Below are 21,462 nucleotides of genomic sequence, written 5' to 3' on the forward strand. Positions count from 1 at the left end.
ATTTATACTTGGTTCTGGCTGCTTGTTTCCTTTGGAGATTTACCTTATGTTGAGCCACTCAAATTAGTTGATTTTGATCTACTATTGAGATAGTGGTTGTTATTAACTAACCACTTTCTGCAAGGAACTTAATTTTGGATAAACATACAAGGTTTAGCTTGGAACTCTTCCCCTCGTAAAGTTATTTGAATTGGCTTGGACTTAGTTTGTTGAAGACTTATTAAATTCCAATCCTACATCTCAACCATCTTAATTATTTATTTAGGGCATCAACACAGCTAATGGATTTTCTCTGAGGGTAAGTGTGATTCATCATGCTTCTGACGACCTTGGACTAGGCTCTTCAGGAACAACCAGTGAATCTCAGAGATGCTGCTCAGCAAGACATTGAATCCTGTGAGATGAGCCAAGACCAATGGTTAGACAGCAGTCCCCAGGTCCTATTCCTATAGAAAGGCCTTCACTGTGCAAAGCAGACCAAAGTAGAGGGAGTTGTATGTTTTTGATCTTATGTACAATTTGAGTCTGCATCATAGCAGTAAGCCTTTCTCAGTAATGTACGTATGACAGTGGTGCAGTTCTTTATATGAATTATGTCATGTTCCATTGAGAACTTCAGGTAGAGCTGTGTGTCATTGCATACACTTGGATTCTTTCCAAGTAGATATGGGTGAGATTTAAATGTCCAGTAGGTTCTTCCATAACCTTTAACAGCACCTAGGCCTAAAACGGGGGACCAGGATTCGATTCCCGGCGCGGCAGGTTTCTGGACCAGGGTCAGCGGACTTGATAATTCTCTCGCCTCGGTGCCCACTCTGATCAGCGATCACACTCGGCAACTCTGGGCATTAGCTTGCCTCATCCTCACTAACGGCCCCACCAGACTGCCGGGGATGCCTGGTCTCACCCTGGAGATACCCATTAAGGGACCATCTCTCAGGGAAGCCAGGAAGGGTTTCGCAGCGGTCGAAGCGCCTTGGGACCCTCCGGGTAAGTAGTGCGCTATATAAATGCCTATACATTACATTTACATTACATTACTTGGCCGAAGAGTCTGTTAGTACAGTGAGAGACAGTCTGACCCCTTTGGCCGGTGCGGTAAGCTTCCTTCATGGACTCATTGATTCTCAGGGAATAACCCTGTGATGTCACCCATGTTCATGAGTGAGCATGGGGATTATTGATCCCATGAATAGTGTAAGGTAGGGCTCGGCAGCCCTGAGTTGGAGGGATGTGCCATTAAGTTTAAAAGTTAAAATCTGGGATACCATGAAACTGAAGCCCCCACTATTGTTTATCGTGATGGCTTAGTCTCAGCTCACTTCTAAATCAGGTGGGAGCATCATTCCTTGTACGAAAAGGCTAGCACCTGTTCTCACTGAAGTTAAAATGTGCAAATTACCAAATTACTCCCACCCCTAATTGGTACCCCTATGAAAAGCAACTGTTGAGCAGAGGGTGTGCAGCAGCAGGTGGAGAAAATGAAGAGAGGTAGCATCAAAATGTTAGTAGTGTTTGTGATGAATTTCAATCCATTGCTTGACATATGTATAGAAAATATGATTTTATACAATACACTTTTGGGGGGGTTATATAGCGCAAACAATACCCAAAGGTATCTGAGTGCTTTACATGAGCACCAGTTGCATTACAGACGGACACTTTCTTTTTTTTGTGTGTGTGTTCGGCATGGGGAGACAAAGTGATTTGCCCAGAATAACGGGATGTTGAGCGTCCGTGCCGAGACTTGAACACGGTTCCCCATCTCCGAAGTCAACCACTCTAGCCACTAGGCCACATCCTCTCCCCACTTGTGAGGAAAAGCTTACTTTACCAAGCCACATGGTTACTGATCCCAAGATTGTTATTTTCAATGGAACTAAATCTACATATGTGCTGAGCACCTATGGAATTTGGATAGAATAAAATACAAAGCACTAGAATTAAGAAATCTCTTACCTCCGTCCCACATTCTTTAAACCTAAGGGAATTCATTTACAAGAGTAAAGGAATATACAATCACACTACATTAGCTGTTAGCGGTATATTGCAGCTGGTTGTTTTACAGTAATTATTGAGGTGTCTAGTTTACTCTTTATTTAGTACTTGCGCATAGGAATCCACTTTATTGACCTATTTGAAGGCAGTGCTTTGTACTTTCTTAAACTATGGCAACATGACATCCTCTTAAGCTGAAAAGTCAGTAGAGCTCAAAGATATATTTTTTTCTGCAATGGTGGAAAGTCACAGATGGAGACATTGTCTACTACATTTTTAGATTATTCCAAATAATTGTGGAAAAGGACAATTTAGACTTAGTAGGCAAATGGCCACATGGTTTAATTTTAAAAGTACATACATGCCTCCAAAGATATCTTTGAGATTAGTGCAACAGAGGGATCATCAGCAAGAACAACAGTGCAGAAAAAGCAATACAAAATTAATATCTGTTTGAGAACTGTGTGTTGTGCCTTATTATTGTAGCCTTATGGTTTGTTGACCACATATATTGAGCCAGTTGGTGGTAGACATTGCAGGTAGCCAATGTAGAGTGAACCCTTTGTGCCCACTACTACTTCCTGTATGGGAGATGTTTGGGAAAAGTAGATTACATTGCAATTGTGCTTTCAGCTTTGAGGAAGTTGCTGAATGCACCGCTGTGCCAGCTGTCAGCCGGGCAATGAAAGTTGTGTTTGAAATGCTCTTTTTAGGGGAGATTGGGAAACCTTTCACCACTAGCCAATAATCAAATGTCTGTCTGAACAGTAACATTTTTGATTGTTTATTAAACTAGTGATTCATAGCTGTGGAGCTCAACAACAGGTTCTAGTTGTTCCACAACCCGAAGTCCTTTCTCCATTTCTTATTCTCTTGACCCCCTTAAGATAGATCAGTTGAAATTGGATAACACATAAATATTCGAGGTTTGATGTGTGTTCTTTGATTCACTGTAAGCCATTGTAGTGCTATCAAGGGACGAATCGTGCTAATTGGATTTGAGGTTTAGGCACACAGAGTCAATCAATCAATCAATCATGACACTTGTATAGCGCGCTACTCACCCGGAAGGGTCTCACGGCGCTGGGTGGGGGGTGGGGGGGGGTATGTTACTGCTCGAAAAGCCAGGTCTTGAGTTGCTTCCTGAAGGAGAGATGGTCCTGGGTTAGCCGGAGGTGGATGGGGAGGAAGTTCCATGTCTCGGCTGCCAGGTAGGAGAAGGATCTTCCGCCGGCGGTGTCTCTGCGGATGCGTAAAACGGCCGCGAGGGCGAGGCTGGTCGACCGTAGCTGGCGGGTGGGCATGTAGAAGGTCAGGCGGTTGTTGAGGTACTTGGGACCCAGGGCATGGAGAGCCTTGTGTGCATGGGTGAGGAGTCTGAACGTGATCCTCTTGCTGACGGGGAGCCAGTGCAGGTCTCTCAGGTGGCCGGAGATGTGGTTGTGTCGGGGGATGTCCAGGACGAGTCGTGCGGAGGCGTTCTGGATGCGTTGGAGTCTTTTCTGAAGTTTGGCTGTGGTTCCGGCGTAGAGGGTGTTTCCGTACTCCAGTCGGCTGGTGACGAGCGCCTGGGTGACCGTCTTCCTGATTTCGGTGGGGATCCATCGGAAGATCTTTTGGAGCATGCGCAGGGTGTTGAAGCATGATGATGAGACGGCGTTGACTTGTCGGGTCATCGAGAGGGAGGAGTCCAGGATGAAGCCCAGGTTACGTGGGTGGTCCGTTGGCTTGGGAGTGGTGCCCAGGGCAGGGGGCCACCAGGAGTCGTCCCAGGCGGAGGGAGATGATCCTAGGATGAGATCTTCCGTCTTGTCTGAGTTCAGTTTCAGGCGGCTGTTCTTCATCCACTCGGCGACGTCTTTCATCCCTTCGTGTAGGCTGGCTCTGGCGGTGGCTGGGTCTTTGGTGAGGGAGAGGATCAGCTGTGTGTCGTCGGTGTAGGAGATGATGTTGAGGTTGTGTTTGCGTGCGATGGCTGCGAGGGAGCTCATGTAGACGTTGAAGAGAGTGGGGCTGATTGATGATCACTGTGGTACGCCGCAGATGACTTCGGTGGCCTTGGATCTGAACGGGGGGAGGCGGACTTTCTGGGTTTTTCCGGCGAGGAACGAGATGATCCACTCCAGTGCCTTCTCTTGGATTCCGATGTTGCTGAGGCGTTGCACTAGGGTGCGGTGGCAGACAGTGTCGAACGCTGCGGAGAGGTCCAGGAGGATGAGAGCCGCTGTTTCCCCGTTGTCGAGCAGGGATCTGGTTTCAGTGGCTGCGATGAGGGCGGTCTCGGTGCTGTTGTTGGCGCGGAAGCCGGATTGCGAGTGTTCGAGGGATCCGTTCGTCTCGAGGAAGGCGGCAAGCTGTCTGTTGACGGTCTTCTCGATGACTTTGGCAGGAAAAGGGAGGAGCGAGATGTGGCGGAAGTTCTTGAGGTCGGTGGGGTCCGCTGTTGGTTTCTTCAGGAGGGCGCTAAGCTCGGCGTGCTTCCAGCTTTCCGGGAAGGTGGCGGTGTTGAAGGAGGCGTTGATGATGTCCCGGAGTTGGGGTGCGATGATGGAGTCGGCCTTGTTGAAGACGTGGTGGGGGCAGGGGTCGGTTGGGGATCCAGAGTGGTTGGTGTTCATCGTGCGGGTGGTGTCTTCAGTGCTGACCGGGGTCCAGGCGCAGAGGGTGGTGGTGGGGGGGCGTAGGTTCGGTGGTTGAGTGCGTGGTTTGCGCCGAAGCTGTTGTGTATTTCGGCGATCTTGCGGTGGAAGAACAAGGCGAGAGAGTCGCAGAGGTCTTGCGAGGGAGTGATGTCGTTGTTTCCGGCGCTGGGGTTGGAGAGCTCTTTGACGATGGTGAAGAGTTCCTTGCTGTTGTGGGCGTTGTTGTCCAGTCGTTCTTTAAATGCTTGGTGGTGCGGGTCATTTGGTGGTGTTTGCGGGTGGCGTGCTTGAGGGCAGTCATGTTGTCTGTGGTCTGGTTGTTGGGCCAGGCTTTCTCGAGGGTGCAGCAGTTCTTGGAGTTCTTAAGTTCGTCGGTGAACCAAGAGGCTTTCTTGCTGCTGTGTCTGCTGGGAGGGGTCTTCAGTGGTGCGAGGTCGTCTGCGCAGTTGGTGATCTACTGTGTGAGGTTGCTGGCTGCTTCGTTGGGGTCCATTGTGCTGGCGGGAGGATTCTGGCTGAGGGAGGTGGTAAGCTGGTTGGTTGGTGATTTTATTCCAGTTCCTGCGAGGAGCCTGTTGCGGGTGGTGGTGGGGCGTGGTTTTCCTGAAGCTGAAGTGGACGCAGCTGTGGTCAGTCCAATGAAGTCCAGTGGAGTGGCTGAAGGAGATGTACTTGCTGGAGGAGAAGACTGGGTCCAGCGTGTGGCCGGCGTAGTGGGTGGAGGTGTTCACCAGTTGCTTGAGACCGAGGTTGGTGAGGTTGTCCAGCAGGGTGGTGGTGTTGCTGTCCTTGTTGTTCTCCAGGTGGAAGTTGAGGTCCCCGAGGAGGATGTAGTCAGCGGAGGGGAGGGCGTGCGGGCTGATGAAGTCTGTGATGTCTTCGCTGAATTGTGTGCGTGGTCCCGGGGGTCTGTAGATGAGGGTGCCTCTAAGTGTGGTCTTGGGGTCGGTGTGTATCTGGAAGTGGAGGTGTTCGGCGGCGGTGAAGGTGTCGTCGGAGCTGGTCGTGATGCGGATGGTGTTCTTGTGTATAATGGCAATGCCTCCTCCGGTCTGGTTGACACGGTCCCTCCGGGTGATCTTGTATCCGTCCGGGATGGCGATGTCGGGTGCTGAGGAGGCGTTCATCCAGGTTTCTGTGAGGAAGGCGACGTCTGGTGATGTTGTGTCGAGCAGGTTCCAGAGTTCGACGGCGTGTCTGTGGATGGAGCGGGTGTCGAGCAGGATGCACTTGAGGTGGTTGCTGCTGGTGCTCGGCTTGGTGGGTGCGGTGCAGGTCCGGAGGCAGGAATATTTGCAGGCTTGGCAGGTAAAGGGTCCGTGGGTGCGGCTCGGGGTGCCTTGGTAGCAGGCGGGGGTTCGGCCGGCGTTGAGTGCGTTGAGGGTGGCGGCGTCGTAGGTCCGTTGTGTGGCCTGGCGTCGGCCAGGGGTCCTGGCGCTGGGCGCAGTCCAGGCGTGGACGGGCATAGACGGGCTTACCTTTGGCGTGCAATCGACGCGCCCGCTGCGCGTGAATGCTGCTCGTGCCCGCGGACTCTGCCATAAATGGCGTAGTGGGAGGGGTGGAGTGGGAGGGAGGAGCAGCTGGGAGGTGGGAGCGGGGTGGTGCGGGGAGGGGATCGGGGTACAGAAAGCAAAAGGGGGGCGGGGCCGCAGCGGCGGGGAGGGCGAGAAAAGACGGCGAGAATGAAACAAAAACAAGCACTGGTAGCGAGCAGGTAGAGGCAGGTAGGGAGACCGGGCACTCTCACGGAGAGCCGTGCGGCGGGTGGAGCGACCGTCACCGACCAGGATCAGGTCAGGTCACAGCTCCCCGTTGCGCTGGAACACCTTAAGTATCCGGAGGGAGGGAGGAGCAGCTGGGAGGCGGGAGCGGGGTGGCGCGGGGAGGGGATCGAGGTACCAAAGGCAAAAGGTGGGGCGGGCCGCAGGGGAGCAGCGGCAGGGAGCGGGGAGGGCGAGAATGAAACGAAAACAAGCACTGGTAGCGAGCAGGTAGAGGCAGGTAGGGAGACCGGGCACTCTCACGGAGAGCCGCGCGGCGGGTGGAGCGACCGTCGGGGTCAGAGTGCACCTTATTAAGTAGTGTCTGCAGTTCAATTCTTACTTAAGACTGCAAAATAAATCATTTTAGTGGGATCAAAAAACCACCCTGGGAATTCTTTACATTATCCAAGTATATTGCAATGGCAAGATGCTACTCTTCACTATATTAAAAGAGGAATACAACTTCCTAAAGGCAAAATATCTTCTTTGAGAAACTGTGTTACTAGTTGAGGGGTGAAACCCCACTCAAGCAGCAATCACAATTCTTGTCAGAGTGAAGCAGAAGCAAACCACATATTAACCTCTGCTCAACCCTCTGGTATCTTGGCACAACAGCATTCAGGTTTAACTTAGAGGCAATGTGACAACTATTTATGCTGCACACAAATAGTAATAAAGTGAAAACACAACTCAAGAAACCAAGAAAAATCCTACACTAATTTAGAAAAATTGAGTAAAATTCAGTACATTTTATGACACCAAAAATCCAATATGTAGAACCAGAGATATGTAGTTTTAAAGGTTTTGCAGGAATCAAGCGCTAAAAAGCAAAAGCGCCAACCACAGATAACTGGTCGCAGTAGACCGGGTCCAAGTTACAAGTTCAGGATGACTGCGTTGGAGCATGGGCTGGATACAGGACAGAGTTTAGTCTTCTGACAAAGTACCTTGTGGCCTGGGCGTTGAGTTGCAAAATCCTTGCATCAAGCTGCGTGGGCGTATGTCGAGGAATCATCGATGAGGAGCTGTGATGTGAGGCCCGGCATTGAGATACGTTGCGTACCAGCAGAGCCAATTGGCCATAGTCAGGAGCATGTGATGGGGGATCCTGCGTCATCAAGAGAGCCATTGTGGCTGCGAAGACCTGACCTGAGATGCATTGGCCCAGGGGACAAGATGCATCATGTTGGGCCTGTGTCACTTTCGAGCTGGGTTGACGTCAACAGAGACACTGAGGCTTGCGAGGGCTTATGCTGCGATGCATTAGTGCAGTGTTCCAAGGAATGTACAGAGTTTTGCAAGGACTTGCGCTGCAATGCTTTGGTGCAGGGGATGAGATGTGTTGTGCTGGGTAGGCATCTGTGTCAAGATGCTTAGAGTTGCGTCGATGTCAGAGAACCATGTTATGTCCCTGTGGGTTGACCAGGGGGACAGTTGACTGACTCTTGGTGATTTACTGGAGTCCTGGGTATGCATAAATATGGTGGTCTCAGCAGGGCAGCTCACAGCAGCAGAAGTGTCCTCGTGCAGCAACAACAGGCCATGGATAGCAAAGCAGTCCTTGATCAGCAGGGCAGACTTCACAGCTGGACAGTCTTTTTTCCTGGCAGAGTCCACAGGTCCAGAAGTGATCTGAAGTGTGGGCCTGAGGTTCCTTTTTTATTTATTTATACCTGGTGCCTTCTTTAAAGTAGGTGAAGTTTCTCGAAGCCCCCTTTGAGAAGTGTTTATAATTTCCTGTCTCCTTGCCCTAACTCCATCCTGGGTACAGGCACAATAGCATAGTGTGAAATCCTTTGTGTGAGCAGGATGCAGCCTATTGAGTTGCAAGTGGGGCTATTCCCAGTCCCAACCTGCCTGAGATGGTCAATCCAGGCGCACCTAATGCATGGCTATCTGGGAGGAATATACAAAGGCCAGCTGCCATTCACGCCTAGTCATGTGACCCAGGAACAGGCTGCAGGCAGCAGATAGGGCAGGAAAATGTCAACTTTCTAAAAGTAAAATACAAAATGATGGATTTAGGCCCAGATCTCTGTACTGGGGTGAATGTATGACATTGTTCTGCATTTTGTCCATCAACTGTTGTTTTTGCATTTGTCACCCCGAGTGGGACGGGTATGCTCAGACGTGAGTTCCGTGCTCTCCACACCACTGGAGTCAAGCTATCCTGGCTGATGACGGCTGATAGCCAGAAACCGGTCCTAGGATGCTTGATTCCGGTCCAGGAAAGCCATGGCTTGGCAGTTCGGGCTGGACTGTTCCCATGAGGCACAGGGTCAAGGCTGATTTGCATATGGCCATGTCTGAACTGGGGTGGCTTGGTGAGCAAAAAAACGATGGATTTAGGCCCAGATCTCTGTACTGGGGTGAATGTATGACATTGTTCTGCATTCTGTCCATCAATTGTTGTTTTTGCAACTTTCTAAAAGTGGCATTTTCAAAATTGTGACTTGAAATCTAACTTTACTATTAAAAAGGGTTTTTAATTACATTATCTCAGACACCAAACATGACTTTCCTATCTGCTTCCAATCAAATGTCAGCACTTATTAAATGTACTAAGGTAACCCAATGTTATCCTATGGAAGAGGTAAGCCTCACAATAGTGGAAAACTAATTTAGGAGTTTTTTACTACCAAGACATAAAATTTTTAAAGTACACGTCCAACATTTTAATTATGATGCACCTTGCCGTAGAGGCTGTCAGGGCCTCCCTTAGTTGTGACCTAAGTGTATTCAAAAGGTAGTTTAGGCCTGGCAAACTCGGTTATTTTTTTAATTGAAGACGCGAGACAAATTGTCACTACCTGACCCAATGCACAGCTCAGATCAATATCTTCTTCTTTTCAGATTTAAACTTAGTTTCACTGAATAGACATATGACTCAATGTGCTTATATCATTCGATATTTGTATTTTAACATTTTTTGATAGTCATACTTGTAAACTTCAAACCTATGTACACATGAATCCTGTATTTACATCATACAGATTTTTCTTCATAGCATAATACATCAAGCTTTACTTATCCTTAACAATGTGTCAGAATGCAACTCTTTGGTAAAAATCCATTGAAGAGTGCGATGCTTTCTTGCCTGGCCCGATGCACTTCGGGACATACAGTCCCTTCCTCGGGGGCCTTTGTTGATAAAGAGCATTGTAAGGACCAAATGCATTCTATTGCTTCATCACATGTTCATTTTAAATGCATTAAACATAGCCACAAACTGTCAAATCTCACACTAAGTTCAGTGATAAAATCAGTGATAAAAATCAGTGTTGCACATGCAGTCAGTCATTTATTCATGGATAAATAGGTGCCTAACACTTTGGCTGCTATGGGGTTTTCCCCTCCTGTGCTGCATTCATTCAATCACCATTGTTCATGACAAGGTCAGCTTGTCAAACGCACAGCGCAGGTAACACCCATGACGAACTGACCTTGTCATGAGCATGGAAGGGGTTAAAGTACAATGTGTCATTCGTATCGACAGACGGGTGGAAATACGATCTTCTCATGCCTTGGATAGATACCGGGTGCTTACTGTGCTCGTGAAAGGTCGAAGTTGTACTGCACTGCGGTAGGAGCCGGGTGCTTACCATGCTCGTGAATGAGACAAAATCATAAAGTGAACCAACGGAACAAGCAATGCTGAAGTTAATACTCGGTGTGTAATACTCGAGTGGCTAACCTTTATCACGGCAACAGGAGGACTGAAGGTAAATGACACTGTGTGGAACATACAGCTACCAAGTTCTACAAAATGAAAAATGAGCGGTATTCAAGATATGAAACCTGCGTAACGACCAAACTGTGATGAAGTACCACGCTAAAACAAACTAACCTGAAGCGAACTTTCCTTTTCACTAAAGCCAAAATCAACAATAAAAAAAATTAAAATTCACTGCGTTATACCCTGACTGCTCGTAGTGCAGCCGTTACAGAAAACGAGGGATGCTTCTGAACGATATGTGGCCTAAGTTCTAGCTTACCTAAACTCAAAGAGTTGCTGGCGAAATCTTCCTTTCCAATGTGTATCAACGCGTGCAATAAAGTTGCATGAAGCGAACTGGTTCCGCTAGCATTTTGAAGCAGTAAGAGGGTGGCGATCACGTGACTCGTAAAAGACATAGGACTAACTAAACAGTACTGAAATCCCGAAACGGGCAACATGGGAGCCATGTTGAACGAGGCTGGGTTTAATCGACTCACATTTCAGTGGTGCAAAAAGCTAAACAAAAAGGTGTGCAAAAAATGTGCCAAACGAAAATAGCGGCTGTAAAAAACATGTTCTCAAGCTCACATACATAGTGAATGAATAGACCATGCTCAATACGATATGTTGATAAGAGATTGAAAATACAGCATTAATACTTGCACAGTGAGATAATACCATAGTTTCTGGTTCACTTGAATAATGTATCTCAGCACTTCTAAATGCATGCGTGTGTGCAGCTTATTCTTTACAAAAAACAACTAAGATCTATTTTATCATTTAACCCTAAGGGTTCCATAGTTTGAAATTTCTTAATTAATAGCACTTCTCGTTGTGATAAATGCTGGCTGGCATTTTTTCCTTCTATGTTGATTATTTTTTCGATTACCATGAATCGGACTTGGGCAATGTTATGTTGGTGTTTGAGCGGGTTATTTTGCCAAGTTGAGTTGTCCATTTTAAACTGCTAGCAGGCTGTAATGGCAGGCCTGAGACCTGTTTTAAGGGGCTACTTAAGTATGTGGCACAATAAGAGCTGCAGGCCCACTAGTAGTGTTTAATTAACAGGCCCTGTGTATATGGTATAGAGACTTATAAGTAAACTAAATATGCCAAGCAGGTGTAAGTCAATTTAATATGCTTAATGGAGTGAGAACATGTACTTCAGCACTTGTTAGCAGTGGTAAAGTTAACAGAGTCCCCAATGCCAAAAAATGCAAATCAGAAAAAATAGGAAGGTTGAAGGCAAAATGTTTGGAGAGATACCACCTTAAGGTTGACCGGTCTCATGCCATCAAAATTGTGGTCTTTATGCTGTTTTAATAAACTGAATCATAAACTCAACAGACTTTGCTGGGAACAGAAAATAGGTCTTCCACATTAACTGTCTCATATCAGAAAGGGATGAAGGGCCTGATGTACAAAGCAGTTTTGTGATTTCACACCATGCCATTCACAAAATGATTGGGTTGGCGACCACAAAAATGCTGTTTGGTGTCAATTAAACCAGTTTTGTCAGGTACGAAAGCATTTCTGACTCACAAAATGGGTTTAGTAGTCCCAACTGAATTACAATTAGGAAGGAGTGTGAAATGAGTGTTCCTTCCTAATTGCGATTCGTAAATTGTATGTGTCAGCGGCTTGCTATTGAAGTCACAAATCATTGATCAGTTACCAATCCCTTAAAGGAGGTTGCAACTGATTCACAAATGAGAAGGTGTCCATTTGGGACACTCTCCCCTTTGTGCATTTTGTCTGCAGCCTCAAGGGAGGGATCCAGGAGACCACTGCCTGCTCTCCCCGAGTATTCCCAAAAGGGCAGAGTACCTAATTATTCATTAGGCAGGTCATTCTACGCTCCCCTGTGACTTGACATTTTGCAATGTTGTCTATTAATATTTAGGCTGCATCGCAAAATTATAAACTGGTCGGAAAAGGTCTGCGAAGTTGCGTCCAGTCTTTTGATACATTGGCCCAAGATGTCTCATAAACTTCTTTGAAGACTGTGAAAACGAATGAAACTTGCCTGTAGGCTCCTTCTCCTGGTTGAATACTAGCATCATACAACAAAAACTAAGCTCTTATCTCCAGCTCCTGATAATACTGAAGCAAATCAGATTCCATTAGACCTACTTGATGGTTTATAATCTAACCATAATGGAAAATGCTCAAAACGGAAAACTCAAAGACGTTAGTCCAGGGTACTTGTATATGTTAATGGTCTATGATTTGATTCCGGAATGATAGGTGATTTTTAGCACGACAAAGTTGATGGCAAATGAAGAGTTCCTGCTGCTTCTGTACTACTGCGGAAAGACCTCTCCTGCTGACATCTCAAATATTTTTTGTTTTTGCGCCCTTTGAATTACTCTGTAAAATTCCTCCTTTGCTATTGTATAAATGTTGAGAATTGGGTTACTAACCTGGCCACTCAAGCAGATCTTGAGAAAGTCACCTAAAGTCGGAGAATTGATTAACTCACCTTCATTTCTATTTAGTCCAGTTTTTTCGATGTTAGTGTGTATTTCTTTGCATACTTAGTGCAATTTCTATGAAAACGGAATTCGTCTATTTCTTGTTACTGCTGCTAAAAAAATAGTCTCTCCAGCTTTTGAACATAAGTTTCGAGAACTCCTTTATGAACATTTTTGCAAATATCTAGTTAAGATTGGTAGTTACAACAATTGCATATAATCAGTAGCAGATGATTCCTTTGACTGGCTATAGGAAGGATAGTTTGTTTTTTAGCACCATGCCCACTTTGTATATACGCATGTGGTATTTCTATAGCAACAACATAGCCAAAATGTCGCAGAGCACGCTACGGGGCCAAAGTCAAGCATAAAGTCAGCAAGTGATGTGACAAGCAGCTGGTTTGTGGACTATGCTGCATTATAAAAAATAAATAAATAAATAATGTTCTTTATAGAGATGTATCTTCACCTCTCTTAAATTAGAGCAACGTTGGAGTGGTCCTGATGGACATGGGGATTTTATTCCAGACCCTGGGTGCATAGATTATAAAGGCTCCTCCTGTATGTTTATTCATTTTTACACTTCTTAGACTGCAGTCTGATGGTGCACTGGCCACGAATGTGGCGATAACCATTAAAGGGTGTGAGCTTGTCTGCATGTTAAGCTGAAGTGCTGGTTGTGATTAATTTGCAAATTATGTGGCTCGTTTTGAAAATGGTGCAGGACAGCAAGAAGAGCCAGTGGAGTTCCATCATGACGTGGGTCAAGTGATCAGATTTCTTCAGGCCCTAGATGAGACGTGCTCCAGCATGTAGAATGCTCCTAATGTGTGCCAGTGTGAAGTCTGGTAGGCCATGGAGCAAGGCATTACCACAGTCTACATGCAAGAGTAGGTGGAACTGATCAGCTGTTCTGAATGTACTTTCTGGAAGAAACATTTCACTTTCGTTAGAAGAGAAACCAGGCTGTTGTTTTTTTGGCAATGTGTTCTTTGACAGCAAGGTTGGTGTCCAGAGTGAATCCAAGTAACATGACATTCAGTGACAGCTGGAATTCGAAGTTGCCAAAGTTCACATCACTGAATCAGGTTAGTTCTCTTTCTTGACAAATAACAGAAATTCTGTCTTGGGTGGGTTTAGCTTCAGGTAGGTGCTGGACATTCAGTTCTGGATGATTTGCAGGCAGCCTTTGAGGCAGAGGAAGCTGTAAAGTAAGAGTTTTTCAAGTAGGTCTTCCTGGTCTTCTCCACTGCCCTCACCCAGCATCTGTGGCCAGAGTGAGGAGAAGACTTATGCCCTGTTAATTATCAACTCTTTGATTTAGCACTCATTAAGAGAACAGTACCTCTGCAGTTGTGGATATATAAGAGGTATTTTGAGACACCATTCTGAGATACTGTTGATTGCAAATTAAAAAGAGTGTATAGCTGGGCTGTGTTATACACCTCTAAGTGCCAATCCGAAAATAACAATAAGGACTCAACCAATGAAACTTCAACATCAGAGGTACATTTATTCACAAGCCCCTGACTGAAAGCTGATGTTACAACAAAAAAGAATGAGGAATCACTGAAATAGACCATTAATATCAAAATATACAACTTTTTTGTCCAAAACGTCTTGCATCAAGTGAAAAACCCACAGAAGAAAATGGAAGAAGAATCCTCAGAAGTCAAACAAAAACCTCATGTTAATCATCAAGAATAAGTTCATCATCAAGAGTAAGTATCAATTTTATGTATCTGTTAGAAATGGGATTTCTGGTTGGCTAGGGCTTGCGCCTAAGCCAGGCAGAAACCACCACTCTAGTAAGGGCAAGGGAGTTACACTCCAAAGATTACCCCTGCTCACCCCCTTGGTAACTTAGCACGAGCAGTCAGGCTTATCCTGGAGGCCATGTGTAAAGCATTCGCACAACCCACACAGCAACAACATACTAGGCACACCACAAAAGGAACTCCACACAAGGTTATATCAAAAATAGCCTCTGTATTATCATAAAACACATTAGAATACTAATCACACAATATACACTGGGCCAACGGGCACTGGGCAATATTTACAGGGGATTATATACATATGACAGTGCCACTGTCAGAACCATCACTTAGTAAAGATAGTAAATGTAGAACATATAATAGACGTAGAACACAACCAGTAATTACTGGCAAACACTGTACTCAGCATCATCCTGTAACACAAACCATATTATGCACAGTATTACATTTAGGCGTGAAATACATTCTGCACCAACCTCACCAGCATAAACACATTATGCAATCTTTCTCATAAGTCTAAACGCATTAGACCATAACCTCCTAAGCATAACTCACATTAGAGGTATACCTCACAGTAGGGAATAATCTCACTAGCATAAACCACAGTATGCAAATATCCTCTAACCTACACCATATTTAGAGGCATAAATATCAGTATAGAATAACTCAGACATAAACACAGTATGCACAACCTCATAATCATAAAACCTCATTAGAGGCATAAATCAGGGTGTGTAAATCATAATACATGCATCACATTTCCTAGCACCACATAAATCACACTAGGGCCTGGCGCCCTATTGACCTAACAGTTTCCCTGGCCAACTGGCCTTCTCAAAGGGGTTCAACTGCCCTGTGTCCAGAATGCGCACAACTGCGCTGGGGCAGAGGAATGTCTCTCACGCCTATCTCACACAATGCCCCCAAAGGAATGACGATCTAAACGTTGCAACTGCCCACTACTTGCTGGGCAGCTGTGAAGCGGAACGTGGGCCTGGGCACTCAATGTGCCCTCTGAACAAATGTGTGCAAAACGTTGCAGTCGCCCACTGTCAAGCGGGGCAACTGTGGCCGTAGCACAAGCACCGACAATGTGCTCCGATCAGGAGTCCCCACAGAAATGTGGCCTAAACGTTGCAGCTGGCACTAAGTGCTGCACAGCTGTGGAAGTACGGGGCTTAAAGGCGGGCACTCAGTGGCACAGCTCCTCAGCTGCAGCGGCCCACAACAGCGATAGCGATGATTTTCGTACTACGGCAAATGTGAGCACTCAGCTGCACAACTCCTCAGCTGCAGCGGCCCCAATAGCGGTAGCGATGATTCTCATAGGACGCCAAATACGGACACTCAGCGGCACAGCTCCTCAGCTGCAGCATCCCGCGATAGCAATGATTCCCGTAGGACGGCAAATGTGGGCACTCAGCGGCCACAACTCCTCAGCTGCAGCAGCCCGCGATAGCGATCATTCTCATAGGACGGCAAATGCAGGCAATCAGCGGCCACAGCTCCCCAGCTGCAGCGGCCCACAATAGCGATAACGATGATTCTCTTAGGACGGCAAATGCGGGCACTCAGTGGCAAAGCTCCTCAGCTGCAGCGGCCCACAATTGCGATCACAATGACTTTGGTAACACAGGCAAATGCGGACTCTCAGCGGCAACAGCTCCTCGGCTGCGGCGGCCCACAATAGCGATCACGATGACTTTGGTAACACAGGCAAATGCGGGCTCTCAGCGGTAACAGCTCCTCAGCTGCGGCAGCCCACAATAGCGATCACGATGACTTTGGTAACATAGGCAAATGTGGGCTCTTAGCGGCAACAGCTCCTCAGCTGCATTGGCCCACAATAGTGATCACAATGACTTTGGTAACACAGGCAAATGCGGGCTCTCAGCGGCAACAGCTCCTCAGCTGCGGCGACCCACAATAGCGATGCAATGACTTTCAGCCCGTGATCCCCGCAGAGGCTCTGGAATTCTCAACAGAGGCTTCACCTGCGAGTAGAATCCCCCTCAAATAGGAATCTGGACGGCTGATGGGTGAAGTCTAATGTCCCTGAGACTTTGGCAGGAGGCAAGCTCAAATCAGGACCGAGGTTCATCTTGCCATCCCAAAGTAACACGTTCTTCCTCCAGGAAATAATTAAAATATAGCGCTCACAAGGCGCAGGAAGCCATAGCTCCAAAAGCAAAAGTCAGTTGCAATCAATCATGGCAATGCAGGGTCCAGGGAGGCAAGCCTTTATGGCAGTTCCTCCTGGGCCCCAGCAGCAGCACATCATCCTAGAAGAGCACCATGGAACTGAACAATTTAATGGGGTCACAGCCCCTTTACTTATACCACCAAAACATTTTGTTCTCAAAAGTCACACGTCACTGTTCTTAAAAGTCACAAGTCACTGAACCCACCCAGAACCAGTTTGGTGTGGTGCTGAAGCACTTTGTTTACAAGGCTGCATCCTGCCTTTGAGGAAAAGGGGGTCTGCCATCAGCCGTACAGTGGGAGGTGGAGCCATCATTCACCTTCCCAGGCACAGCCCTGCTCAGATCAAAGGGTCACCCCTCCCCATACTTCAACTGCAGATCTCTCTATTCAACCCACATCTGGCTCAGCTTGCCCTGTCCCTCCAAAACCAGACATGCAATTCACATCAGGCAGGCGGACACATAGCACACAGAAATGCCAACTTCTAAAAGTGGAATTTCTCACATAGTCATAATAAATCTGCGCACACCATTGTGCAGCATTTATTTGCACAATTTCATACATACCAGGCTTGACCATACTGCTACTCTCATAACAGGAATTACCACTGACACACACTGAGCAGGAAATCCCCCATGCATTCCTATGGGAGGGCAGGCCACTCACACTCCCACTAAATGTAACAGAGAGCGCACGCACTTTACACTGGGCCCCCGGCTAAAGTGCCTAGCGGCCTAAAACCACTAACACTACACAGAGAAAAAGGTTGGGAGAAATGCAAAAAGTTTAAGGGTGAGCCTGCACAAAGGGCCAAGTCCAACAGTATCCATGTGAAATGCCAAAACATTTGAGTTTGAAATATTTGATCAAGAAATTAAAACACTGGAGTGAGCTCTGCTTAGGTATGGATCAAAAGGTATAAATCTAGTTTTTGTGTTGAAACATATACCCTTCCTACTGTAACACAATCATTTTTCATGAAATGAGTTTTTTTCAACTGAACGAGATATCCATGGGCATCTGCACAGCTCCTACTTAAATAAACATTTTCAAGTCTATATTAGAGGAAGTATACCTCACCCAAGACAGCAGTTGAAGAGCTGGAGTCTTAAATGCTTAGTGTCCTTGAGGGCGAGAATTTCTCTGGCGCCTCGCTGCTGTTCGCGCTGGTCGCGCGCTATTCTGCCCAGTTAATTTTTAACAATTCCCGTTTTTCGGATTTTTGTAACTTTTAATTTTTGCCTTCTTCCCTGCTTTTAATCGGTTCTGGCCCCTACCTTGCACTGTAATTCAGGAATCACCACCGCTGTTTGGCGGGTCCGGGTTACCGGGAGGTTGTGGGTTCAGCGCCATCTTGGTTTGGGAGGAAGCGCGAGCGCCATCTTTGAGCGTCCAGGTCACCTGGGACGCCGAGACGACGCTATTTAGGGCGAGCTGACCGGAAGGTGAGCCTGCTTAGTGTCCTTGAGGGCGAGAATTTCTCTGGTGCCTCGCTGCTGTTCGCGCTGGTCGCGCGCTATTCTGCCCAGTTAATTTTTAACAATTCCCGTTTTTCGGATTTTTGTAACTTTTAATTTTTGCCTTCTTCCCTGCTTTTAATCTGTTCTGGCCCCTACCTTGCACTGTAATTCAGGAATCACCACCGCTGTTTGGCGGGTCCGGGTTACCGGGAGGTTGTGGGTTCAGCGCCATCTTGGTTTGGGAGGAAGCCCGAGCGCCATCTTTGAGCGTCCAGGTCACCTGGGACGCCGAGACGACGCTATTTAATGCTCGCTGATAGCGCGCAGCGGTAACGCGCAGCGGAGCGCCTTCCCTGCGCCTGAGTCGTGCCAGAGTCCTGCCCGTCTGCGCTCGTCCGTGTCTCGGATGTGGCCGCGGCCGGTCTCTGGCTCCAGGCTCCACCATCTTGTACTGGGTCCCTGCCGTTTGCCTGCCTAGTGGCTGACTTCCTGCTGTTTCAGGATGATCTCGTATAGCGCTGCTACCTTGTTTGCTCTGCGCCCCCCTCGCTCTGACTGTATGTCTCTTTTCCCCGGCGGTCGCCGACTAGGCAAGGGTTGCCCTGTGTGCAACTGGCGCCCTACGTTGACATCCATTCGTGTTCTATCTACCCCTCCTTTGCATTGTCACTGCGCGTTGCTCAATACTAGGTCCCTCCCTCGCCATACCTCGGACATATGGGATCTTCTCGCGCACTCCAAGACCTCTTGCTTATTCTTAACCGAGACCTGGTTGGGAGTGGTTTCGGAACCCGATATTGCCTGTGCTATCCCGCCTAATTACGCCATCTTAAGGAAGGATAGAACTGAGGGAAGAGGAGGCGGGGTGGCTTTGATAATGGACAAGGCCTTAGATTGTTCCTCCTTTACGGTGGACAATATTGCTGGATGTGAAGCCTTAGGTTTTATGCTCTGCCTATCGGCGTCTCAGACCTGTACCGGGATTCTCCTCTACAGACCCCCTGGACCCATCGGGTCCTTTTTTGAGGACCTACAGTCGGCTTTATCAGTACCTTGCATGCGTTCTGCGCATTGCTTGCTATTAGGTGATTTAAATCTGCATATGGACTCCCTAACTGATGCTGAAGCTGCCAAACTACGAGACATTACGGCGCTGTTAGGGCTAGCCTCTTTTATTCACAGTCCCACTCATGTGAAAGGCCACACTTTAGATGTGCTCTTTTCCTCCGTGCCTATTGAGGTGTCCCCCCCACTCCCAGTCCTTTGGTCAGACCATTATCTTATAAACTTTGCCATAGTGCTTGAGTCTAAGCCTAGCCAACGAGCACTGAAGGAAGGGTCCCGGCAATCTAGAGCCTTTCACCTAGTGACAGCATATATGCTTTCTGATGCTCTCTGCCAATACCCGTGTCAACTGACAGGGGTTTTGGAAGCTGACTTAATCCTGGTCCAGAACTGGATGCAGGCAAGATTCGAGGAGCTGGCCCCACTGAAGTCAGCTAGAACAGCCCCTCATCTCGATTCTGCTCCTTGGTTTTCCTCCACACTACGCACAATGCGCCAAGACTGCAAAAAGTTGGAAAGGCGTTGGCAGCGCAAGTACGATCTTGTGGAGAAAACGAAATACCGCGATGCTATAAAGTCATACCATAAACAGATTGCTGCAGCTAAAAAGAATTATCTCGAGCAGAGAATTGACAAAGCCGATAATACGAGCCGGGAACTTTTTAGGATTGTGAAGGAGTTTGTCAATCCTGTTGTAGGCACCCCTGTTCATTCACATACTGAAGAATGGATCAAACAGCTTGCAGACTTTTTTGTGGCCAAAATCTTAAAGATTCAGGACACATTTCCACCTGTGGATCCTCCGACTGTTGCCGCTGTTTCAGGGGGTAAGTCGAACTGTATAGCTCCCTTACAAGCAGAATCCGGGCCCTTACTATCTGTCTTTCCCCAGTTGTCCTGTGAAACATCGCTCGAGCTGCTATCCCGGCTGCAATCTGGCTCGCCTCTGGATGCCTGTCCGGCGAAATGCTTGGGCAGGGTGGCTTCAGCTGTGAACAGCTTGCTGAACCCCCTGCTTAATCTATCATTGAGCTCAGGGGTGGTTCCTCGACAATGGAAACACGCACTTATTTTGCCGTTGATTAAGAAGCCTCTGCTCGACCCCCTGCAGTGGGCTAACTATAGACCGATCTCCCTCCTCCCTGCTCTGGCGAAGGTGCTGGAGAAACATGTTCAGCATACTCTTACCACCTTCATTGAGAATAACAAACTGCTGCATGACTCCCAGTCTGGCTTTCGTGCGAATTACAGCAGGGAGACAGCTCTGGTAGAGGTTACCGACGCCATCAGGGAGATGCTCGATCACGGAGGAAAGGCTATGTTAGTCATGTTGGACTTTTCGGCGGCGTTCGACACCGTCCCACACGCAGGTCTCCTTTCAAGACTCAGGGAGATCGGTCTGCGGTGACGGTGTTGGACTGGTTTCAATCCTTTCTTGCTGACCGCCGACAGGTGATCTGGGCTCCGCCGTTCTCGGCTGAAATGCCTTCGCTGGAGGTGGGGGTGCCTCAAGGCTCTATCTTGAGCTCCACCATCTTTAACATATATATGGCCCCTCTGGCGGAGGTAGCGGAGGCGTTTGGGGCCCGGGTCATCTCATACGCTGATGACACCCAGCTCCTGTTCACCTGCAGGAAGGGAGAGGTCTTCAACGGCAGCAGAATCAAAGACTGTCTGAGCGCAGTCTTTGCATGGTTTCAGCGGCACAGCCTCAAATGCAACTCAGACAAGTCTGAGCTGCTCTTTTTCGGCTGTGCCCCTGATCCGGGCTGGAAGACATGGTGGCCCCAGGACATGTTCCCCCCGGAGAAACCACCTTCTCAAGTAAAAAATCTTGGAGTGGTGTTCGACGATGATCTTTCTTTCCGTCCACACATTCTGGGACTATCAGGGAAATGCTTCGGCATCCTTAAGATGCTTAGGAAATTCCTCCCTCTGCTTTCATTGCAGTATCGTAGGAATGTAGTCCAGGCGCTTGTGGGATCCCGCCTGGACTATGCAAATGCGCTTTTTGCAGGCCTACCTAAGTATCTCTTATCCAGACTGCAAATTGTCCAGAATTCGGCGGCCAGAGCCATCTATGGCCTGCCCAGGAGAGCCAGCGCCTCTTCGCTACTAGCTAGGCTGCACTGGCTGCCAATTTCTGGTAGAATCAGATTTAAACTCCTCACTCTGGCGTTTAAAGCCCTTCATGCGATTGGTCCCAACTATCTTAGGAAGCGTATTGCTTTCTATGTGCCACGGAGGACGCTGCGGTCAGCGGACTTGGCCAAAATGGAGGTGCCTGCGGTCAAACGTGCCCGGATGGGAGGCCGATCCTTCCAACACGTGACAGCTTGTTTGTGGATCGAGCTCC

General features: G+C 47.7%; 1 protein-coding gene and 1 long non-coding RNA gene across 3 annotated transcripts in view; one reads left to right on the plus strand and one right to left on the minus strand.

Annotated features, from left to right (window-relative positions):
* The window catches only part of LOC147709212 (uncharacterized), a 63,700-nt gene extending 53,268 nt beyond the window's left edge, over positions 1 to 10,432 (minus strand). Inside the window, exon 1 of the long non-coding RNA XR_015296685.1 lies at positions 10,402 to 10,432. This is a non-coding gene — a long non-coding RNA (uncharacterized LOC147709212). The remainder of the gene's footprint in view (positions 1 to 10,401) is intronic.
* Positions 1 to 21,462, plus strand: part of SRBD1 (S1 RNA binding domain 1) — an 855,271-nt gene that overhangs the window by 758,044 nt on the left and 75,765 nt on the right. The gene's annotated exons all lie outside the window — the stretch shown is intronic.

Source organism: Lissotriton vulgaris, chromosome 6 (assembly GCF_964263255.1).
Source record: "Lissotriton vulgaris chromosome 6, aLisVul1.2, whole genome shotgun sequence".
In the NCBI taxonomy this organism is placed as follows: Eukaryota; Metazoa; Chordata; class Amphibia; order Caudata; family Salamandridae; genus Lissotriton; species Lissotriton vulgaris.